This window comes from Astatotilapia calliptera, chromosome 1, assembly GCF_964374335.1.
Source record: "Astatotilapia calliptera chromosome 1, fAstCal68.1, whole genome shotgun sequence".
Taxonomy (NCBI): domain Eukaryota; kingdom Metazoa; phylum Chordata; class Actinopteri; order Cichliformes; family Cichlidae; genus Astatotilapia; species Astatotilapia calliptera.
The window spans coordinates 32,744,054-32,751,701 of record NC_137422.1 but is presented as its reverse complement, the minus strand read 5'-3'; the positions used below and the strand labels follow the sequence as shown (position 1 = coordinate 32,751,701).

At 36.7% G+C, this 7,648-nt stretch overlaps 1 long non-coding RNA gene across 1 annotated transcript; it reads right to left on the bottom strand.

The window, feature by feature from the left end:
- Positions 1-344: 344 nt before the first annotated feature.
- Positions 345-5,561, bottom strand: LOC145427606 (uncharacterized). Its single transcript, XR_013908153.1, has 2 exons — positions 4,182-5,561; positions 345-472 (listed from the first exon to the last, which is right to left on the bottom strand). It is a non-coding gene; the product is annotated as an uncharacterized LOC145427606 (long non-coding RNA).
- Positions 5,562-7,648: the final 2,087 nt, after the last annotated feature.

Genomic DNA, 7,648 nt, shown 5'->3' with positions numbered 1-7,648 from the left:
ACCTTCATGCTTTAAAAATGTTTTACATTATGTAAGTAAAATCTTAATAATAATTTATATATTTTTTTATATTATCCAGATAAATTAAAATAATGTAAATGTCAAATTTTAGAAAGTATTTTTCCCATACATATTTATATTTTTAATTTAATTAAGCTTTTCTAAGGAATTCTAATTATTAAATACAGTGTTGTGATGGGGAAATGAAAATGAAGTCGCTGCTCTTTTAAAAACATTAAGGTTTGAAAGAAACAAGAGGAAATTTTTCAGGCTGGAGAAATTACTGTCACTAAATATAAATAGAAGGTGTTCACACAAGACTTTCTGAAAGAAACAAAACTAAATATTATTTAAAAATGTTTTTATTTTTGAAAATGGTCAAAATCCTCATCAGCAAACACATCGGTTATTCAGCACCATCCCCGAAGTCCACTGGCCTCATCCGATTTGACCTTCCAGCCTACAGTCAAGTCTAGAGAGCAAGCAATAAACAAGATGGCGATGAACCAGACAGCAACTGGCAGTTTAAAGAAGATTAGAATGATATTAAATCAACACAAATACCCAGTATTTAACAACACAAAACAGCTTGTAAGAATCATTGGATTATGAATCTGGATTACATCTCTAGGCCCTCATTGCTGAGACACTCTGTCTATGGGGAAGAGGGAGGGGGACTCCAGATGAACTAATCTACTTACAAAGCATATTGAACTTACTATGATTTATACATAAGATAAGGCTTATTCTAAGGTCAATTCTTACAGTAATTCAAAACATACTGTTTATTCTGTTGGACATTAATGCAACAGATGTCCCTGCTACCCGCTGCTCCTCCTCAAATAAATACATGTCTGCATGAAAGTAAAACAGTGGAACTACAAGATGCACCGTATGTGATCGGGGGAGGAATGTCTAGCTGAATAATACGAACCACAGGACCACCAAATAACATCAGCACTCTATATATAGAAAGTAAATATCAGGAGACAAGACGAGCCATGGTAAACTTTTAGAGCACAAAGTGAAGGTTGTAAAATCTAAATGTTAAGTTTAATAGCATAAACCCTCCAGTGAAAATTTGAAATTAAAAATTAAATAACACACAAACTGTATGACGATAAATTGTAAAAGCTGCCATAGTCATCAATCAAATGTTCTGCATGCAATCGTACAAGCTGTGAAATCTAGGAATTCAACGCGCTTTGCAGTGCTTTTTTCAAGTATGTTAATATTTTTTCAAAAAGAAAGAAAACAAAACAGCAATTAATTTTTAGCTTCTTCTTATTACTGGATTTCTAAAGCGATACACACTAATCCACTGACGCCGTGCATTTAATTTAGAGCATAGTTCTGTGAAACAAGTCTAAGACTGTTTGTGAGAATGATCCTTCTTGACTAATATGAGATTAACCCAGATGCTTTGCACAGGAATAAAAACATGCTCACTGCTAGCTTTATGGTAAATGCATATAAATACAATATATTACTAAAATAGCGAGGCTATGCATAACCAAAAGAAAACAAAGTATATATTTTTAAAAATCGCAAACACGTTGAAAACCACTGTAAGAGTATTCTAAAACCAACATCATATGAATGTCTGGCTGTGGAGGACAGTGATCTAAGGAAAGTCACGCATACACAAGGAGCTCTAACACACAAATCTGGTAGAACACTATTTACTGATGAGTCAGTGTGCTGGAAGAGTTGTAACAATCCCGGGACACAGAAAAGCTTTAAAGTTAGCAAAGACGCTTAAAAATATATTGAAATTATAAAGAAAAAATACACACAGCCTCTTTTTTTAAACAAAAAACACCGCATCATTCTGAGGTAGCACCTTGATGCTAAAGGGAAGGAAGCTGAAATGAAAAATAAATAATCACAACCATGTTTTTCTTCTAGCTCTTACACGCGGAAGGTATATTTACTGAAGCTGATGAATTGTGCTCTTCCTGTTCTGTGCTGCAGCTGTTGGAAATACTGACAGACATAACTTAATGTACTCATATTAAAACACTGACCAAGAAGCTGACCAAACAATTTCCAAAACACACTGAGAAGGTTACTATCAAGAGCTGCATTAACTGATTAAGTTATTACTGTTTTTATATATTGTTATAACATTTCAATTATAGCGATTGTTGAAAAAGGACTTTAGTTACTTTCAGTTAAAAATACAGTAGAAAACAGTTCAGTCGTTGGGCCACATCATCTGTGGTCATTAGATTTTAGCCTGTTATTTGCCTACAAGTAACCATAGTAACAAAACTGATGCTTTACAGTACGTTAATGGTTAAGCTCACTTACAATTTACATAGCTTAGCCAGTGATCGCATTAACTAAAACAAGTGAAAACGCATGACAATATTCTGCTGTTCTTCACTGTTCATTTGCAACGGTTTGTGTGTGATAAGTGTAGTTTGAAATAGAAAACAGTTGTTCTAGGGAGAGCTCTTTCACTTCACATCCGTCTTTGCCCCAAATGTTTAAAGAAAATTTTTATAATGTTTTCTCTTTTTTTGGCAGATGGGATATTTTTAAACTTATCAAATGATTCACGTTTGGTTGGAGAAAAAAAGAGAAAGAAATAAAATTATTATCCTCCTCCCCGAGTCCTACTCCTGTCAGCCTGCAGTCATTTCACAGCCCAATCTAAACACTGAAGTGGGAGACAAGATTGAGTATTTTCATAGCATGCTGCATTGCACCCTGACGCTGTAGACTGACTGCTGTTGGAGTGACCACAGCTCATCTCTCTGCATAGGGAATGGTCAGTAATCCTTCCTGGACGCTCTAGGAAAAGTAGCAGCTCTGAGGCAGACTACACTTTCTGTACCACTTCTAAACAGAAGACTGCTTCTGCGCTGTATAAGTATGCGTCTTGCTCTGTCCTCATACACAATTGGATTATAGCAGTATTCCTCTAATTCTGAACAGGTCTCAAAGATTTAATATTCCTCTGAAATTTGATATATGCCCTAATTTAGAACCTCATGACATGCAACTTGTGACATTCCTGTTGAAAAACTCATTAACCCCTTGAAACTATATTAATGCTTTTGGATGAGGATTTGGTTGATTTTGTGAGGTTTGACTTTTTCGGCTCATAATTTCAATCTAATATATTTTTTTAAACAATCTGTGGGCCCATATACTAAAATATATGAAAAATATATTCAAAAGCGTGTAACTATAACTAAACCGAAAACTTCAGTTTGCACATTCTGAAGTAAAAATTAACCTAACAAACTACTAGACTAGACGTCTTCATATTGCTTCATAATTATTGTTTTTATGTACTCAATGTTGTATCAATACAGATAGTCCGAAACTGTGGAAACATCAGAAGAACACGGTGACATAAATAAACCATGTTTCCACTGTGAAATAGATCGTTGATGATGATGTCAAAAGTATTTCAGACATTTTTTGTCTTATTATCAATATGTACAACTAATTTGATGAGTACATTTTTTTTGTTTGTTAATAATTTTAGTACAGTTCATTTCAAATGCAATAGATATTTTAAATTAATTAGAAAAAAGGACTTTATGAAACACTTTATGATAATTTTGGCTTATTGTGAAATGTATTTTTAGTTCATCACATGCTGTCTATAATATTATTCCTATTATTATTCACAATGGCATGAATAGTAATTCATGTAACTAACTATACGGAATAAATAATAAAAATCACAGCCTTAAACTGAAATCATATCTGATTTGCATGAATTGTTTATATAAATTATATTATTCTCAGTATAACTTTTATTATTATCTAATTCTGTAAACAGTGGAGGTGTGCTGCTACAAGTGGCTGAGCTTTATTTCCACTTTGGTGCACATGGAGCCCAGGCAGGTGCACAGAGCCCACCGTGGGGTATCAGGTATCCCCTTGGCCTAGGCCTCTCCCATTTGTCATGGTGAATGAGTGGTTTGCCTGACTGCACTTTCTCATTCCATTTCCTCCCAGGCTGCACTGAGGCCCTACCACCCACTGTACGCTGTCATTTCTTTAACCCCTTTTCCATTCACATGAAGTGCGGGCAATAATGCTCTCTCACATTCCTCCTTTCAATAGCTTACACTTTACAGTCCCCCACCTCTGCCCCCCAAACTCACTGCACACACACGCATGCACACACACGCACACACACACTCGCGTATACACACCTCTCTTCTCCTGGTCAGTCTACACCTCTCCTAATGGTGTGAAAAGCAAATGTTGTCCGTGTGACAAGTCACAGGTGTTCTACAAAAAATAGTGGTTGAATAATAATCATAGAAATAACTAAAACAAGCACAGGTTTAAAAAAAATGGAAGAATAAATTAAATACTTTAAATATACTCAGCTATGATATTGACATAACGAATTCTTCAATGAAAAAAAAACAAAAAAACCCCAACAACATCACGGGCCTGGCAGATGCTCAGAAGGTTAATTATTAACCTATTTAGAAGAAATCTCTCACCACCCTCTCAGTCCACGTATAAAGGCAAATGTTAGTGCTGCTCTTACTTACGTCCATAATGCCTTCCACCATCCATTCTAGCTGTGATATTTGGCTCACCAGTAAAAGCCACAACACTGCGCCCATCGGCACCCACTCTGCAACTGTAAGAAGAAACTGGAATGGAAAACATTGTCTGCTCCTACTCAACAAGGGGAAAAAAGCGCTCAAGCACAAGTAAGGGTAATTGCAAAACACCCTGAGCTCATCCTATAAAGAAACTTTGTTTCTTTCCTTTTTTTTCCTCCAAAAAGAAAACCAGGAAATCTCCACTTATTTCAACAAACATTTGCCTAAACTCAGGAACTAGGCTGGACTCCCCCCATACACCACCCCCTTGCCTTTTTAAAAGTGTGGTGCGGGTCTGTGGAAGATCGGGAGAGCGTCAGTGTGTGTAGATGCAGTGCGAAGAGATTGCAGCACCATCTGCTGGTAAAAAAAAGAGCCAAGAAAATAAGAGAAGGAATAAGGATAAAGTTATGGCAGGAGCCGACAGAAAGATGAGTCCTCTGTGAGGGATATTTTCCCCCAATTTAAATTTAGAGTCCATATGTATTACTGCTAGTGGTTTGTACTTTGAATGAAAAAAAAATATGACGGGAAAACGCAAGACCCTAATAGAGGGAAGAAACGCCATGACTGAGAGACATAATTCAACTTCCCATCACTAACTAGAAGAGGTAAAAGTTCATGGAGGCCTCTTCCTCACATCACATCCATAGCTCTGACTACGAGACATATAAACAACCTATTTCATTCTTGCCCTCATTTCCTTCAGTGGATCCTTTGGACAACTAATAATGAGTTAATCAGCCTGATTGCACATTCATCACTGTGATATGTTTCTCTCTCTCTTTTTTTCACCTGACAAGGGCAAGCATGTTTTACTTGGGAAATGAAATATTTAGTGACCTGCTCCTTTTGCCCTTACACTGGAGACAGAGGCCTTACAGCTGAGTAAACAGCTGGGCTGCACAGTGGACAGGTAACATCTAGCGCCCACTCTGCTCAGCACTGACTAATAAAAGCCACGTTACCCTGGACACTGGACTCAGAGCACTATTCTTCCCTCAAATAAAACTGACAAACAACAAGTGCAATTTAGCCTTTTTTTTTTTTACTTTATTATTAAAATATGCATTTATGTGTTATCCATGTTAAATGTTAAAAAACAAAAGCAAAACAAAAAAACTGGCAGAAAATGGACAAGAGTGACAACTTTCACTGCTAAAGGGCCTCACCAATGGAATATATGCGGTACTGCACAATATATATTTCTATCCATCCATTAGACGAATCAAAGTTAAAATGTATAAAAGTGGTCTTGCCTGCCTTAAAAGTGGCCTTCCGCACTGAAACATTCTATTGTAGTCCTCCTCGGTAAACCAACTCACACAACACAGCCAAAGAACAAGGAAAATTATAGCCTTTCCTCTGAGTCTATTCTGCCAACTTCAGAGATTGATATGTAAACCAACGAGACAGATGGACTGGAGAGATGTTAGGAAAATGAAGAGGATGAATATTATTGAGAAGAAAAAGGAAAATTATATAAATGTATTAATCAAATGCATTTTTCTCCTGGTGCAGTGTCCAGCAAGTCACAAAATGAAATCAGTGCTGAGATTTGGGTTGACCTGTTGTTCAAGCAACGTTTGTGTAAGTGTCACACTGAGAGAGAGAATTTATGAGACAATAAATAGACAAAAGCTGTCAGAGGCATTGACGCAGGAGGTGGCTGGATCTTAATATACAGTGGTTCAACGTAATACTCCCACACAAGCAGGAAAGCAAAACAGAGTATTTTAGGTAACAAAGCTTCAGTCTTGCAATCCAATATTTATCACAAACTGTACAGGTAAGACCTTACAGAGTCATTAAACATGGAAGCACAAATCTTAGAACCGCTGTTTACCGCATATGGAATGAGACTGCAAATTTCTTCAACCATATGTTCTCAGTTTCTGTTTTAGCATACATAACCTAACCCAGTCATTTATGAACAAATTCATTTTCAGCAAACACCTGAGCACAAACGACATCATTTATAACAAGGTGTTAAACATGGTGAGCTTAATATTTAATATTAATAATCAGGGCACCTGATTATAAGTACTCTTCCTGTGTGTGTTTCATTGTTGTTGTTGTTGCTGTTGTTATGGTTTTTACAAATTAACCTAGCAATAAAATAAAATCAAAATCTCTGAAAATACAATTCTTTATGATTGCTATCTTAAGCATCTGTGTACCATTAGAAACTGAGGACTGATGAGGATAGATTGGTTGTGCCTGATCAAGGCCTATTGAATTTCTACCTCTCAGCCATTCTCAAATCACTAGTCAGCACTAATGCACCCATATTGTGTCTATAAGTGTGAATTGATTTATATTGCTGCAAAGCATCCCTAAGACATTGAAAGAGCACCATTGGAACCCAATACCTATTATATATGTTTGTTTCTGAGGAAACGGCCACTCAGTACATTGGATCAATGTGGATATCAAAGGTCAAGGCAATACATTCCTGCTGAAAAGTTAGTGTGCCATCAAGCAGCCCATTTGCCAACCACCAACAGCCTAAAGACTGGAAATGAGGTGCAATAAAGATGAAGGAAGGTATTTACAAAGTTGATGTTTTATATCCGGTTGTTCAGTGATGACGCGACGAATCCTACTTCCGGGTCTAAAGTAGTCTGCGTTTAATATGGCTTTTGTGTTGTTAACATGTTTAATGTTATGTATTTTCTTCTATTTGATCTCAAAAAGCTCCTAAAACAGTCAGCGACCACTGTTGACCTCCCTCGGCTTTTATTACCGCTAATCATTTATTTAAGCTCAGTTTTTAAAACCTTACGATGTAACTACAGCCCAGCCCATGCAGCAGTATATGAATGACTAACCTCGTATTGTGGATGGATTATCTCAGTTGTTCTCCTGGCTGAAGTTTGGTCCTTTTACAGCATCCTGCCATGCGATTACATTTGTTTCTGACCACCGAGAACACTCACATTAACTTTTATCGAGTGGAAAAAAAGTTAGCTTGTTTATATTATGCTAACATAGCTGTGTCGCTAGCGGTCACGTAGCACATCATTATATACCAGCTAGCCCAACTTCAGTAACCCTAC